The following is a 16,612-nucleotide window of genomic DNA, read 5'->3' on the forward strand; positions in this document are numbered from 1 at the left end:
AATACTATTTATATTTATTAAGACCTAAACACTGAATATTTAGTCAAAAATGTGAGATTAGAGGAGCAGAAATGTGAGAGAGTGGATGGGTATAGGAGCTAAACCACACTCTTTGATCAGTAGACTGTGTATTTTAAAAATTAAACAATAGCATCAGAAGCACATTATTGAGAAATATGGAGAGAAAGAACTGAGAAGCAAATCAAGTAGTGGCTTTAGGAATGAGGTAGGGAAGAGGGTTGCTGTTTTTCACTATAAACCTTCTAGTTCTATTTGACTTTTTATGTTATACACATGTAGTTCTTTAATGTAGCTCTTGATCCAGTGCTTTGTATTGAATAAGAGCTCAATGAATGTTGGCCCCTATTATCACATCCTAGATTTAAAACTGGACAATGGAGATATTGCGCCTTGCCAAAAAATTTCTCCTCTCAAAATAACTAGAAGGAGAGCTACGATCTCTTACTCAGAGCAGATTTTTGTTGTTGTTGTTGTTGTTGTTGTTTGCTTTTTAGGGCTGCACTCATGCCATATGGAAGCTCCCAATCTAGGGGTCAAATCAGAGCTGTAGCTGCTGGCCTATGCCACAGCCACACCAGATCCAAGCCTCGTCTGCGACCTACACCACAGCTCACAGCAATACCAGATCCTTAACCCACTGAGCGAGGCCAGGGATAGAACCCTCATCCTCACAGATTACTAGCCAGATTTGTTTCTGCTGAGCCACAATGGGAACTCCTCAGAGCGTTTTTCAAGGGCATCCTCTTGCCAGACCCAGGGATGAGCTAGTCCTAGTCCCTGAGTTTTCAGACTGGTCAGATTGGGAAGGAACAAGTATGTACATCATAACTCCACAAACACATTCTGCTAAGTGCCACATAACAAGCTTCTGATGGTCATTAAGCCAGCCACTAACTAAGCAGGCTCTCTCTGTGTCACACTCTTCATGCCTGAGTGGGTCATAAATATTGAGGGCTGTCCACTACAGAGGCTAAATTTTTGTTGTTGTTGTTGTTGTTGTTGTTGTTGCTATTTCTTGGGCCGCTCCCCCGGCCTATGGAGGTTCCCAGGCTAGGGGTCCAATCGGAGCTGTAGCCACCGGCCTACGCCAGAGCCACAGCAACGCAGGATCCAAGCAGCGTCTGCAACCTACACCACAGCTCACGGCAACACCGGATCGTTAACCCACTGAGCAAGGGCAGGGACGAACCCGCAACCTCATGGTTCCTAGTCAGATTCGTTAACCACTGCGCCACGACAGGAACTCCAGAGGCTAAATTTTAATGCGTGCGTGAGAGTTTAGGCTCTCCACAGGTAGTAGACACACTTCATTATATTTCTCTTTTTTATTTCCAACTTCTTGGGGAAAGGCTGTATTCATATTATAATTCGTGTATGTTCCCCAGCAGTCAACAGATCTTTTGAGTAGCTTTGGTTGTGCATCTCTTAGTTATTTTACTTCCATTTTTTTCATGCAGTTTGGCTCTGTGGAAGCATCCCCAGTAGGCTGTCCTTCTGGTTCCTTTCCTGACTAACTTATGGCCAAACAACTCAAAACAATCAAAGAAGTTTGGTAAAGGGACCAAGGAAGTCCCTCTTCCCCCTTTTACCACCACTGGTGTCTTCACTGGGGACCATGCTGCACAAGTTCACAGAACAGCAGTGCTGAGGGCCGTAAAAGAGTCTTTCCTGAAAATAAAATAATAAAAAAAAAAAAATCAAGCTCAGCTGGATTCTGATTTAATAGTATCTGGCAAGCTAACTGTATTATTTTTGAACACACAGACATAAATTTGATATGAATAATAAAACTGAACTATAACATGGACAAAGGAAATATAAAATTCACCTAATCTTCAAAAGAAATTCTATACTTGAATAATTAACTATGCTCTATTTATAAAACTAGAATAATTGAAAACAGGATTTTCAGTTGATTCATATAGCCTCTGAAATATTTATTATTGCAAGTCGAAAAGATCTGTCTGGGGTTTGTCACTGAAAATGTCTAAACTCAGTGTCCAGATGTTTATTTAAGTTGCTCCCACAGAGTTCTAATGTCAATAACAGGGGTTATCAGAGAGCATCGCTGTGTATCTTCCTTGACTAATATTCTCATTTCTTCTGCATCTTTGATGTTTTCTTTCATTAAAATTCCTGGCCCATAGCCACAAAAATCTGCTGAGCTTGCATTAAAAATTAGTCTGCAGACTTGACATATGATGATGCCCCACGTCTCCACAAAGATAATATTTATCAGCAGCTATCATTTGAGCATTACAGTCAGCAGCATGGTCAAATTTACAAAATCAAAAACAATACAGAATCCGGATTTCAGAATGCCTAACTTGCTGATTCAAACTTCTTGCCTATTCTTTTTCCCTAATGTTTGATAAGGCAAAATTAGGACAAGCAATAGTATTTCTCACCATGAGCCCATGTGCCTTCCTTTCCTCTACTTCAATCCCTCATACCCTGTCTTCTTTTGAAAACCTGAAGTCAGATGACTTTAAAATAAAGGAAACCAGGCTCTCTGTCAAAACTCACTTCCTACAGTTCGTACAGAAAAAGATACTTGGGATGCCCTTTCCCTTCATGTGAAAGTGGCAAAAGGCAAAATGAGTCTATCTTAGAACTGATCAGATGGGTTTTTTTAGTTTTTAATCAGCTATATAAAAGAAACATGTTCTAAAATTTCCTCCTTCCCAAAACTAACTGAATTTTACCCAAATTGTTAAAGCATCTAGGACACAAAGAAAGGAGGCATGGGTAAATGAAGTTTATGTGAACATTCCAAAAAAAGCACTTGTGCATCTGAAGCCGTGGTCAAGCCTCTGATAGGATCCAGTGTGCAGTTAAGAAGCATGAGGTTAACACTGCTGACCTGCTGTTGTTTGCTATATTCTTTTAAAAGAATTCAGTCTGATTTGAACTCCTGTACAATGTGGAGAAAAAATTTGGCACTGATGGGAAAAACCATTAATGATACTAAATAGTGCCCTCTGGAAGCTAGGAAATTACCCCTGGGAACTGCAGTCCGATTAATTAGAAGGTCTTATCTGTGGAAAAATCTCCATCGACACTGTTTAATTGATGAAATCATGAGATTCATAAACTGTTGTAACACAGCCCGAGAGGTAACTTCCTAGCACAAAGTAGGCGCTCAATAAATGTTTATTGGCTTTTCAATGAACATCTAGTCTAACATTTCTATATTAATAGGTATTACATAAAATTGGATCTCCAGGCAAATACATTTGGGAAATGCTGAGTTAAATAAAGTTAAACAGGCTTTTCGCTCTAGGACCTATCAAAAGCTTTAATATACTAAAGTGAATTTGAATTCCTGTGGGATAGGGGGCGAAGGGAAGGGGGATTATGCTGCATTTCCCAAACTCGTTTGACCACTAAATTCCCTTTTCTCAGGACTTCTGTTTTAAGAGACATATTTTTAAAGGCCTTAACCTGAGCCTAATGCCTTCATTTTAGAAACTGGACAATTCAAATTCCCAGCAGTTAAGTGACTTGGCCAAGCACTCGGTTTATTAATAACAGCAAAGCAGGAACTCTGTACCCTCCCACTTTTAGCTCCCCATCTTCCCTCTCCCAGCCACCCAATATATCTTGGTACAAGAGCCTCCGACTCTTCCTTAGAGCACTTTTATTGCTCTCTTGCTACTATATTTATTTTTCAAGTGGAGCCCCATGAGAACACCCTTTTAAACCCATAGTTGAGATAATGCAGCATTACCTAGTAACATGCTGCAGTCATTTAGCAAGAATGGTCTCTTTTGAGAGGACAAGCATAAAGGCAAGAGTTGACCCTTTTATTAGAGGGAAGGTGAGTAGAATTCAAGCTTCCCTAGCACACTTCCATCATACTTCCCGCAGAGGTGATTAGCATTCCCCACTAGACTTACTTGCAGGAAGTCAAGGAATTAGACCTCCAGTCTGTCAGTGCCCAGTGGGTAATAGGTGTTAGGGAACATCAGCTAAATAAATGAAGGAAGGACCATGGAAAAAACCAACTAGCTGTGTCTTAACGCCTTAGCTTTTTGAAGGAAAGATGACTAAACACCCTCCTGTCCACCAGCATCAGAAGAAACATAGAAAAAACTGTTTCCAAAGAAGATCCAGGCTGGAACAAGGGGGCTGACACAGGAGACCAGGCAGGATGGTCCCCAAGGGGCCTCATGGGATGACATTTCCCTCGGTGACAGAAGATCACCAAAACAGTGTGGAAAGTGACCACTTAGATCAAAGTTAGCAAACTAGTTTTGTGGATGTGTTGTCCATAGTTTTAAAGTATAGAATTAGGGAGTTCCATTTGTGGCTCAACAGGTAATGAACCTGACTAGGATTCATGGAGGATGCGGGTTCGATCCCTGGTCTTGCTCAGTAGGTTAAGGATCCTGTGTTGCTGTGGTTCTGGCGTAGGCCGGCAGCTCTAGCTCTGATTCGACCCCTAGCCGAGGGGAGCTTCCGTATGCCGAGGGTACAGCCCTAAAAAGCAAAAACAAACAAACAAACAAATAAATGTACAGAATTACATGGGAAGAAGGGGGTACATACCAGAGAAATCTGTTTAATGTAGGTAACAGTACCAGTAATCTGTGGCAGATTACCTTGTTGCAGTGTTAACTTGGCCTGAAAACATGGAAATGAGTAAGACTGTACTTGGACATCGCTCGGTGCCTAATTCAGGTCTAGCCCTCTAGTGGTGGAATTCCACAGCCTTGTTCTTAAAGGGCCCTCTGGGTGGGGAGGGCTTGCTTGTGGACATTTCTGGATGGCCACTGTCCTAGTCCCAGAGTGTGTCCCTATGAATTTTCCCTCAGATATTTTTTCTCCTTCTTCTCTTTCTGCCACACCCACAGCATATGGAAGTTCCCTGGGCCAGGGATCAAATCCAAGCCACAGCTGCAAACTGCACCACAGCTGTGGCAACGCTGGACCCTTTAACCCACTGTGCCAGGCTGGGGATCAAACCCACACCTCCATGCAACAGGGGCCTCTGCAGTGAGATCCTTAACCCACTGTACCACTGCGGGAACTCCCTACCTCAGATTTTTGAGTGGAAAAGAAAATTCCTTTTAACATGAATAACTTGCACGATGTTTCTGTATGCAAGTTCTTCTGGGGGAAAAAAAAAAAAAAGCGTGCGTCCAATCGAGGAGCTCTTGCATTCAGGTGTTGGACATGCCAAGCCAAAATTCTTGAAAAATCGATGTGGTTAAGAGCATTTAAGCAATCTCTGTATCATCTGTGCTATTCTCCATGAAGGGACAATTATTAAGGGTAAGAACAGTTTCTTTCTTTTTAAATGTCAGTATAATGCAAAGGGAACAGCAACATACAGACACACACACACCCTGAACTCAACCCAGGTATGTGTTCCTGGGATGCAGAGAGGGGGCAGTTCTTTGGAAAGGAATGTGGCAGGACCCTCTGATGAAAAAGTGCATCTGGGACTTGAGAAATCTGGATCCAATTCTTGGCTCCGTCTCTAGCTCACCACATAATTAAGAGGGCAAATCAGCTAATCTCTCTGTCCTTCACTCTGTCCTCTTTAAAACGATAGTGTCTGGCCTGGCAGCCCTCTCAGGAATGCCTTGTCAGCAGATGCTGGGAGTGGGGCCCGCAGAGCCAATTAGCTGTAGGCAGAGGGGACCCGTGCCTACCCGGGCTGCCCCTCCTGCCCCGGCCTGTCTCGCAAATTAATGTCTTTGGTCACACGGACTCTGCCTGTGAGAGTGTGAATGAATTTCAGACAGCTCCAAACTCTTCCCTTCAGATGACAAGGCAAAGTATAACATTTCTTTTGTGAGGCACAGATTTTGTTTCACTGCATAAAAACACTACCTGCCTCATGAAAAGAAGACCTGATTAAGCATATACGGAGAAGGGGCCTAAACTGTCAGCTGTAGGGCCTTGGATATACCCCCTACAATAATATGTACTGTCTCCTGGGTGCTTACAATATGCAACATACAGGTGTCAATTCATGCACCAGCATGCCTGGTGTGTATAGGGTAAGTGCTCAATAAATGTTAGCTACTACTACTGTCATCTAACTTTGTATTCCAGCCTTATGAGATAGGTCTCACTGTTATTCCCATTACGTAGACGGGAAGACTGAGGAACAGAGAACAAGCTGTTACTACCACCTTGTCCAGATCCTCTTCAGGAAGGAAGAACTCACTCCCCAGGCTGCTAGGAGTGGTTTCAGACAAAGGCCCTCAGCAGTCATCCCTCTAAGGGGACTGCCCCTGTTGCAGAAAGCTGGCTCGCCCAAGGCCAATCTTCCTTCCAGGGGCTGCCCACATCCAGTGGCTGGTTATAGGTAGCTCTGACCTCCTGTACTAGTCTCTTAGGGCTGCTGCAACAAATTGCTACAAACTGGGTGGCTCAAAACAACAGAAGTGTATTCTCTTACCGTTCTGGAGGCAGGACGCCTGAAATCAAGGTGTCAGCAGGTTGGTTCCTGCTGGAGGCTCTGAGGGAGTCCATTACAGGACTCTCTCCCAGCTTCCAGTGGCTGCAGGGAAACGTCCGCCTTCCTTGTCCCTTGTCTTGTAGGTGTGTCACTCTAGTCTCTGCCTGTGTCTTAATGTAGCCTTCTCCCCTATGCTTCTGAGCACTGAATCTTGCCCTCTCTTCTCTTATGAGGATGCTGATCATTGGATGTAGGGCTCACTCTAAATGCAGGATGAGTGAGTTCCCATAGTGGCTCAGTGGTGAACGAATCCAACTAGGAACCATGAGGTTATGGGTTTGATCCCTGGCCTTGCTCAGTGGGTTAAGGATCCAGCATTGCTGTGAGCTGTGGTGTAGGTTGCAGACACGGCTCAGATCCCAAGTGGCTATGACTATGGTGTAGGCTGGCGGCTACAGCTCCGATTGGACCCCTGGCCTGGGAACCTCCATGTGCTGCGGTAGCAGCCCTAGAAAAGGCAAAAAGACAAAAATATAAAATAAAATACATGCAGGATGATCTTTAAGCATGATCCCTGACTGCATTTGCAAATCAGGTCACAGGTCCAGAGAGTTAGGACTCGGAGATAAATTTTTTTGTGGCCACTCTTAAACCCTCTAGACACCCTCCCCCCCCCGTAGGGAAACTGCTCTGCAGGGCTCTGCAAGCTCCCAGCTCCCTGGAAGCCACCTGAGGCTTTTGGTGAGACCACTGCACCCCCTACCTTCTCCCAGGCCTGATGCTGTGACTGTCTCTTCACTTCCATGGGTACTCCTTCACATTAATCTCCGTCTCGGCATCTGCAGCAATAGTGTTCATTTCCAATTCTCCCCAGACTTCAGTCTGTGACTCATATTTTTTTTAAATGCTTTTGAATTCAAATCCTGTTCTGCATTATCCCATGGCTTCCTCTGGCTGGATATTAACCACCTTCTCATTTTCTCAGACGTCCTGAATCCTCTGCCTCCTGGTGTTTGCTAATGCCATGTCTGCCCATTTCCTCATCCCATCAGTTCACACCCCACCCATATATCAAAGCCTAGTTCAAACTCCCTCCCTCGCACAATCTTCCTGGTCCCCATGCCTGGAAGGACCTTGGTCTGTCTTCATCACTTAGCCCTGTACACATTGGATAAGAATTATTCATGCACGTGGCAGCTCTGTAGGTCAGTGGGGGGCAGGATTTGAGTCCACTCCAAGGCTACTGCCAGTCAGCCCTGCCCCCCACCCTCTACTGTGCTTCCCATGGGTCTGTCACTGATCCTTCTCTGCCTCCCCTGTGCTCTCCCTAGGCATCAAATCTGTGGTCTCCAACCATCTTCTCTATATGGAGGGGCCTCACCCTTGGTTCCAGTTTTGACCTGTTGCCCAGTGGTTTGGCCTGCTTTTCCTAATGGCCCACTAGACAAATCTGCAAGATTCCCCACAGGTGCACGTCCAGTGCTGAATGCTTATGTTGTCATCCCTCCAACTCTGGTTTCTTTCTAGACCCTACTTCCTCCACTCTGGCTCCTGACTTTAGGAACCATGATGCAATAGACCAGCCTCCATGCATGAAGGAATGTTTAGTTCTTTCTCTTTGAATGCTGCTGCCTCTGTGAAATGTAAAATTAGAATCACTCCTGAGGACCAAAGGGCAAAGCCATGCCCCATGGGAGGGCTCCAGCTGGGCAGTCTGGCACCTCTCTTCTCTGAAGCAGTGATTCAGAGAGTGGAGTGTGGGCAGTGCAGGAAAGGGAACTCTCCTCAGAAAGACAGACTGGAGGCAAGAGGAGCAACAGCTAAGAGTTGTGTGTTATGGCTCATCCTCACCACAAGCTTATGACAGTGACACCACTCTTATCATTCCTGCCTTTCAGATGAGGAACTATTAAGTAACATTACCCTGGGAGTAAGTGGCAGGTCTGAGCTGCTGGCTCAGGTTGGGTCATAAGTGCTGGGCAGGGCCCTGGGGCAGGCAGGGGCTGTGGAGGCAGAATCAGAGGAGAAGATGAGAAAGAGCCAGAGGAGAGCTGTCATCGGGGCTGTGCTCATGCTTTTTGCCCTCTGTTTCCCCTGTCGTCTCTCCTCATTAAAGAAAATATCTGTGAAAGGTACAGCGTGTCACAGCACTGCTGTCAGGACCAAAGGGAGGGTCCACCCTGGTAGCATGAGGCGTGGTGACCTTACTTTTTCCCCCAGGAAAGCCAGGCGCACTGGCTCTCTGGAATTCAAGCCAACAGAGCAAATAGGAGAGGCAGCATGGGAAATTGAAAAGGGCGCTTTACTTGGAGAAAAACAGATGCAGGTCTTAACAGTGAGCAACCTTGAGAAAGCCTCGCGCCTTCTCTGGAAAATGATCATGGCCCTGGGGAGTTGGCACCAGGATCCCGTGTGGGAGGGAGGGGCCCTCAGGCATGCACAGAAGGCAGCTCCCAAGTTCCTGCTTCCTCTTCCATCTGCTCATTTTCTCCTCTAACTTCATTCACCCACTCATTCGGTCATCAAGATATTACTGAGTGCCCACTATGTCTGGCAATATTCTAGGCCCCTGGGAATTCAGCAATAAACCAAACGAATAAAAACTCCTGCCCTCACACTCTAGTGGGGTAAGTCAGGCCATAAACAAACAGGAAAACACTATCCTTTGGAGAAAAATAAAGCAGCTAAGGCAGGGGGTGGGGTTAGTTTGTATTCATTGACATCCATGATAAGGAGACTTTGGGTACACACTGGTAGGAGATGAGGGGCCAGGCCCCTGGAAAGAACATTCTAGGCAGAGGGAATTGCTCTGTGAAGGCTCTTAGTGGAAGCCTTCTTCACGCATCAGCAGCAGCATGGAGGCTTGTATGCCCCTTCAGACAGCCAGGGTGGGGTCATGTGGCATCCTGTAGGTCATCATAAGGAATTAAGCTTTTATTCTGAGTGAGGTGGGAGCCACTGGAGGGCTTGGGGCGGGGAAATGACCTGATCTGAAATGTCGTTAAAAACTCATGATGGATGCTATGTTGTGATGTGGGCAAGTGTGGGAGCAGCGAGAGGAGGCAGGAGGCCCCAGGCACAACCAAGGCAACAGGGCAGGGTACCTTCTTGAACCATCACATCCCATTTTGTTCATGATTTCTGTGTTAAGACAGACATTTTTTGGGGTCTTTTTAGGGCCACACCTGCAGCATATGGAGGTTCCTGGGCCAGGGATAGAATTGGAGCTGCAGCTGCCGGCCTATACCACAGCCACAGCAACTCCAGATCCAAGCTGTGACTGTGACATATACCACAGTTCACAGCAATGCTGGATCCTTAACCCACTGAGCAAAGCCAGGGGTCAAACCTACAACCTCATGGTTACTAATCGGGGTCATTACCACTGAGCCACAATGGGAACTCCCAAGACAGATATTTTGGGAGATGCTAACCCATTCTAACTCCCTCATTTTAGAAACTGGGACACTCAAGTCTCCAAAAGTTAAGTGCCACTGATAAGAATATTAATTTTATTAATAGCAAAGCAAGAGTTCTGTTGCCACCACCATCATACCCTGATTCCTGGTCCAGGAGTCAGAACTCTACGCAGAGCACTCCTATTGCAGCTGAATATGACTCTGCAGTTCAGAACTGGAGATGAGAGCTTGGGAGTCATGATCTATCAACAAGTGTAAAACCACAAGGTGGGATGAGGTTGGCCAAGGATTGAGCATAGGTAGAGAAGCTCAGGGAGAGAACCTGGGCATGTGGATGTTTCATGATTGGGATGATGAGGAGAAACCTGTGAAGAAGACTAAGTAAAAGTGGTCATTGAGTGGTATTCCTGAAACCAAGATAAGTGTTTCCAAAAAAACGTGAAGGGTAGATCTACTATGCCAAGTGCTCCAAGAGGTCAAGAAAAAGTCAACCCAAGCTTTAACTATTGAGTTGAGTGACATGAAGGCCCTTGGTGGTCTTGACAAAAGCTTTTGGGTAGAACATTGGGAACAAACACCTGATTGGAGTGGGTTCAAGAGAAAATGGGAGGAAAGGAGCTAAAGACGGAGAGATAGACCACTCTTGCAAGCTATGCTTCCTTACATCCAGGTCTCCTGCCCATCCTTGTTCCTTTCCATCTTCCATTTCCTTTCTTCCCTCCCTTAACACTTGCCTGTTTCATCTCCTATCCCCTTAAGCCCTACTTTCCTCCAAGAAAAAGTCATCCAATGAATTGCTGTCCACTGAGAAATTAATAAGAGTTTACTGATATTCTGCTCTCTTTAAGAGAATGCAGATTCTAACATGACAAACAGGCTTTTTTCCCAGAGGAGATCATGGCAGCCATAGATGGGAGGAGGGAAAGGACCCTGAACCATGGACATCGTATTGTGACTCCATCCATCAGTATCCAAAAATCTAATTTTGACTTTAACAAATAGAAAATCTAAATTTTTTCATTTTGAAATAAATTTTCGTACTGAAGAAGTGGTACAGAACTTTGAGGTCATTGACTAGGGCAGTGCAACTTTAGGGATGGATCAAGGCTGCCATGAATCTCCACCACTGGCAAGGCAGGCTAATCCTAACAACATTCCCAAGTAGAAATGGTTTCCTTTTGTCCATAAACTATCTGAGGGACCCCCCCCCCCACCATCACCACCATACTAATAAGGCTCTCAGTGTGTTCTCTTTGGAGATGGAAAAGGCTAAGTGGAGTTACTTCTCATGGACTGAGACCTACACATAACCATAGCTGTCTAGACTACTCCTCTGGATAAGATTGAGAGGTGGGTCTTATGAATAACAATGCTGATTACAACCCTGGACAATAAATTAAACCATTATTCTTTTATGATTAAGAAGCCAGGCACAAGAGGCAATCTGAGAAATGATAGTCTCAAGAATACCAAAACCAGAGACTTTACCAGAGGAAGGCAAAGAGGCCTCATTCCTCCAGTCCATGCGTCACAAATTCCTTGAAAGTATTGATCACAGAGGTGGCTGGAATCACAGAGCAGCACATGAGAGAGAGGGAGCAGCAGGTGGAGATGGTCTTCCTGCCAAAGGACGACAGAGCTGAAGATCCAGGAAGCTCTGAGAAGTCCATGTTCCCAGAAAGAGAGAGAGAACCAAGAGGGGCAAAATCAGCCCCCTCCCCCAACCATGCTGTAGTCACAAGACACATCATTACCATGTTAATTCAAAAGGAATTTAAGGGGGAGGGAGGATGAAATGGGGGAAGGGAGTCAAAAGATAGGAACTTCCAGTTATAAAATAAGTAATCCATGGGGATAAAATGTACCACACAGTGATTATAGTTAATAATGCTGTATTGCATATTTGAAAAGTCCTAAGAAAGGAAATCTTAAAAAGTTCTCATCACATACAAAAACCTTTTGTAACTATGTATGGAGATGGATATTAATGAGACTGAATGTGGTAATCCTTTCATAATGGATACAAATATTGAATCATTGTTGTACACCTGAAACTAATTTAATGTTATGTTAACTGTCCACGGGGGAAAAATGCACAACATGAGAGTGGAGGATTAAGTTTTATTTGGGGCGAAATGACTATAGTCTGGGAGACAGCATTTCAGAGAACTCTGAGAACCTGCTCCAGAAAGATGGGGGGAAGGTCGGTATATATGTGATTTGGGTGAAAGAAGAGGTACATGCCATCCAGCCTACATTTTGTAGACGGTTACTGCTAGTCACAAGGAGCAGATGCCACCATGAAGGATTTTAGTGCTTTTCTAGATACAAGGAGATGCAAGAATTGGGCTGGTAACATATTCTCCTGAAAATAATCTAACCATCTGAAGACCTCTTCTGCTAGTTTTTCCCAGAGTATAGAGTGCCTCACTCCTGATCTCCACCCTGAACTCCTCTCAGGAGGTGTTGAAAGTCAGCAGCTACGGTGGCTCAGGATTTAACCCTTGTAGAGGTAAATGGCAAGTACCAATCTCTAGTCAGCACAATTTTACCTAATTAAAAAAAAAAAAAAAAAAAGAATTTTCAAGGAAGGTTTACTCCACTCAAGTCTACCTGCTTCACATAAGCCATTAGACTTCATGGAATTTTTATTAATGATGGTAATTAGCCAACAGTGATGTTCAAGCCCCAAGACCCTTGTTATCTTGGGAGGGGACACAGGTAGAAGGCTGAGTTCCACAGAAGGGCTGGAAAGAGGTGTGATGAGCCAGTGGAAGTCAACCTGCTGAGGACTGAAGGAAGAGGAGTTGTGAAAGTGGGAACAGTCAAAACAAACCAGGCCAGACAGTGAAAAGGACAAACAAATAAATGAGAAACCCATCATCTATTCTATACATTATCCATTTTTATTTCAGGAAAATTGTAGTCATTGAACCTAGTTACCTTAGTTAAGATGACCTAAAGAAATTAAATAGTTCTATAGTTTAACGTTAGGAAATAGATTTCCGTCGCTACTTTTTCTGTACTTTTGCCAAAATGTGCTAAGTAATTATAAATAGACTCCACATGAGGCTAAGAGAGTGGAAGGGGCAGAAAGAGTTGGCTCTGTCAGAATCAGCTGCACAGCTGTAGGCAAGTCTCCACATTTCTCTGTGCCTCAAGTTTCCCATTTATAAGATGTAGAAAAATTATATTTAATCTTCCTTCCCTAAGAACTAAAGATGCTAATTTGAGATAAGATTTGCCTTCTCTTGCTAGTTACAGTTTCCTGATGTGCTTCATTTTGACTCTACTCAGTGTAGCTGAAGGGGAGAGGAAATCTTTATTAAACATCTAAATAATCAATAGAAGATATGCTTTCATTTTTACAACACACTCACTAGAAGGGCTATTTAGTTCAATACCACTATATGTGGTACTGATTAAGAGAACGGATTATTTACTAACAATATTTTTGGACAGAGTTTATAAGCACCAAGCTGAGCCTCCATGTTTCAAATAGCTTTTCTGTATGCTCTGAGTAAGGACCTGATTTATAACTCTCATTCTTTGCTTTAATAATAAGAAGTTTTTTTCATATGAAGCTGGATCTCTTAGCTTGATCTCTCTCCTTAGCTCAACGTCCTAATTTCCCCTTGTCAAAATAGTTTTAGTAGGGAGTCTCTATTGTTTTCAGTTAATTTTAACACTAAATTAAAAGTTTCATATGGTGGTGATTTTAAAACATTTTGCTTCAGATGCCAAAAGGTACCTCCTAAACTACTTCAATCATAATTGTTACCATCGTTACAATAAGGTTTTCATAGAGAAGCTCTTTTAGACCTCAAAGTGTTCTATAAAGACCACACTTTGAAATTTTGTTCTCTCAAAACATACCCCATACATTAGATAAGGGGTTGCTGACCTCATCTTATGGACTAAATGGTTGGGAGAGTACATAACTTCCCACTGGATTCAAAGGAAATAGTGGCATTTAAATCCTAAATCAAATTATCTAATGCTATTCCAGTGGCTTACTGTCTTTTTTTTTGCCTTTTTTTATTTCCAAGTTTTCTAAAATCATCTGGGAAGTAATAGATCATATTTAATTGTTCAGGCTTTTATGCTGTGCTTTCAGAATCACTTCTGATTTGTGGTCTGGCTCTCGTTCAGTATTATCCAACACAAGGTTTATTTCATCGGCCCTGTATCAAAGCTTCCTCACTTTAGCCAGAAATTAAAATAATAGCTCTAAGCCTCCCCTCCCTGTCAAAGAGCTAGTCAATAACGCAATTTGCCACATTTTGTAGATGACTCTATATGCTCTTCATAAAAGCTGGATATAGAATCCTTGCATTTATTTAGCTAGGCACCCTCAACTTTTCCTTTACAAAGGCAGAATTTTTTTTTCTTTTTTCCTGATGACTTTACTTTCTTTTGAGTGTTGTCAGTGGTCCGGAAGCCTGCAATGGGTCAACAGCTAGATTTTTACCTGATCCTCTGAATAAAGTGCATGGTACCTAGTATCACCTTCTCTCGCATCTCTTCTCCTAAAAAGGCTCATGCAGCCAACTACCAAGTGAGAAGGGAAGAGCCAAGACACCAGCAGTGACCAAAATGGTCCCCACTTGTAAGATGATTAAAAATAAAACTTCCAAATACAAAAATTATCAGGAGAAAAGCTCTTTTGTAGTCTGTGTCACAGAGACCTAACACATACCCTCAGAGTAACCTGAGCTCTTGCTTAGCATTAACACTTTTTAAAGCCCAGAGGCAACCTTGATTTGTGGTATTCGAGTGCAAGGCCATGCAGTCTGGTGCCCAGAAATCTTGAGGGCTGGGTTCTTTTCTTGGCTGCCTCTGAGTGCCCTTGAACAAATCACTCCAGCATCCCCATTACAGGAAACAGAATTCCACAAGCTACAGGCTTCCACCTTGACTCACAGCTCTTGGCTCCCCAGAGAATGCAGTGTGGATTAGAGCCAGGCCCTAAAAATGAAAATTGCCCTTTAGATGACTATTATATAATGAGATTAATCCTCATAACATCTTCCACAGATCAGGTAAAGCCCCAAACTTTAGCACGTAACTTTCTTCTCAACATAATTCCTTTAAAATTAAAGGTATGAGTTCATGACTCTGGATACACCCAATTTTCCTGGTTTAAATATTTATATATAAAAAAAATTCTTTATGGAAGTTCCTGTGTGGTACAGTGGAAACAAATCCGAATCCTAGTATCCATGAGGTTGCAGGTTTGATCCCTGGCCTCGCTGACTGGGTTAAGGAGCTGGCATTACCATGAGCTGTGGTGTAGGTCGCAGATGCAAATCAGATCTGGCATGGCTGTGGCTGTGGCATAGGCCAGTAGCTGTAGCTCTGATTGGATCCCTAGCCTGGGAACCTCCATATGCCTAGGGCGCAGCCCTTAAAAAAAGGCAAAAAAACAAAAAAAACCCCACTTTTTCTTGATTCCTAACTCTTCTCAATCAAAACTGCACACTACTTTAAATATTCAAACTAAAAGTATTCTACATTTTTAATTTAACTTGTATAGGCTAAAACTAGTCATTCCAATGAAAGTGTAAGTTTCTAAATGGCAAAAGTTCCAAATCTCCTATCTTCTAAACAAAAAATTAGTGACAGATTATCAAGTATTTTTTTGAAAAGGGAGATTTGCATTACCAAGGAGATATATATATATATATATCCTGCTTTGTTTTATAGAACATGGCACCCTGATTCTAAAATGTATTTAAATTTAAAAATGCAAAGGGCCAAAAACAGCCAAGCCACTCTTGAATAGGATGGCAGCCTTTCTTTCAGCATTATCATAAAACTATCATAAATAAAGTGGTGTAATATTAGCACAAATAGATTAATGGAACAGAGAAATAGAAAGGATGCAGAAGGTAACATAAACATATATAGATATTTGATGCAAGGCAGAAGGGCACTGCCCAATGCCAGGACAAGGGCTGCACAGAAGGACACTTCCTCACATAGTCAAAGACAAATTCCACAGGGAATCGAAAACATAGTGGGAAAGGCAAAACTATAAAGCATTTTTTAAATGAAAAGATTTTAAAAGACAATTATTTTCATGACTTCAGGATAAAATTTCCTTAAAAGACACAAAATACTCTAATTATAAAAGAATGAAAAATAATGAAAGTTTTTTTACAGCAAATGTAACTCAATGATTAGTATCAAGAATATATACAAAACAATGAATAAAAGACAGCTGACATGAACACAACAGAGAAAGTATTGAAACGAGTACTTTCAAAAGAAATCCAGTGACCAATAAACATAGGAAGATGTTCAATGCCATTCCTAATTAGGGAAATGCAAGCTAAAACTACAATGAATGTCACTTTAAAAACATCACATTGGCTAAAATTAAAGCCTGGCAATATCAGGTACTGACCTGGAGCTCTCATACATGGGGAGGGGAGATGTTAAAGATAAGTCTACCTTCTAATTCTAGCAGTTAAACTCCTAGGTAAATACCCTACAGAAATGTGTTTATGTGCACAAAGATGCTCATTGCAGCATTACTTATAACAGCCAAAAACTGAAGACAACACAGAAGTGCCCTCACAGTAAAATAATACAATAATACAATAAAGTGGTATTGATGAAATGGCACATCACAGCAAAGAAAATGAGTAAATTACATCTGCAGGCAATGTGAATTGTATAAGCAATGCTGAGTGAAAGACCACAGACACAATGCACAGTATGATTCCATTTTTATAAGTCAAGAGTCAGCAAA

This window comes from Phacochoerus africanus, chromosome 2 (assembly GCF_016906955.1).
Source record: "Phacochoerus africanus isolate WHEZ1 chromosome 2, ROS_Pafr_v1, whole genome shotgun sequence".
NCBI lineage: Eukaryota > Metazoa > Chordata > Mammalia > Artiodactyla > Suidae > Phacochoerus > Phacochoerus africanus.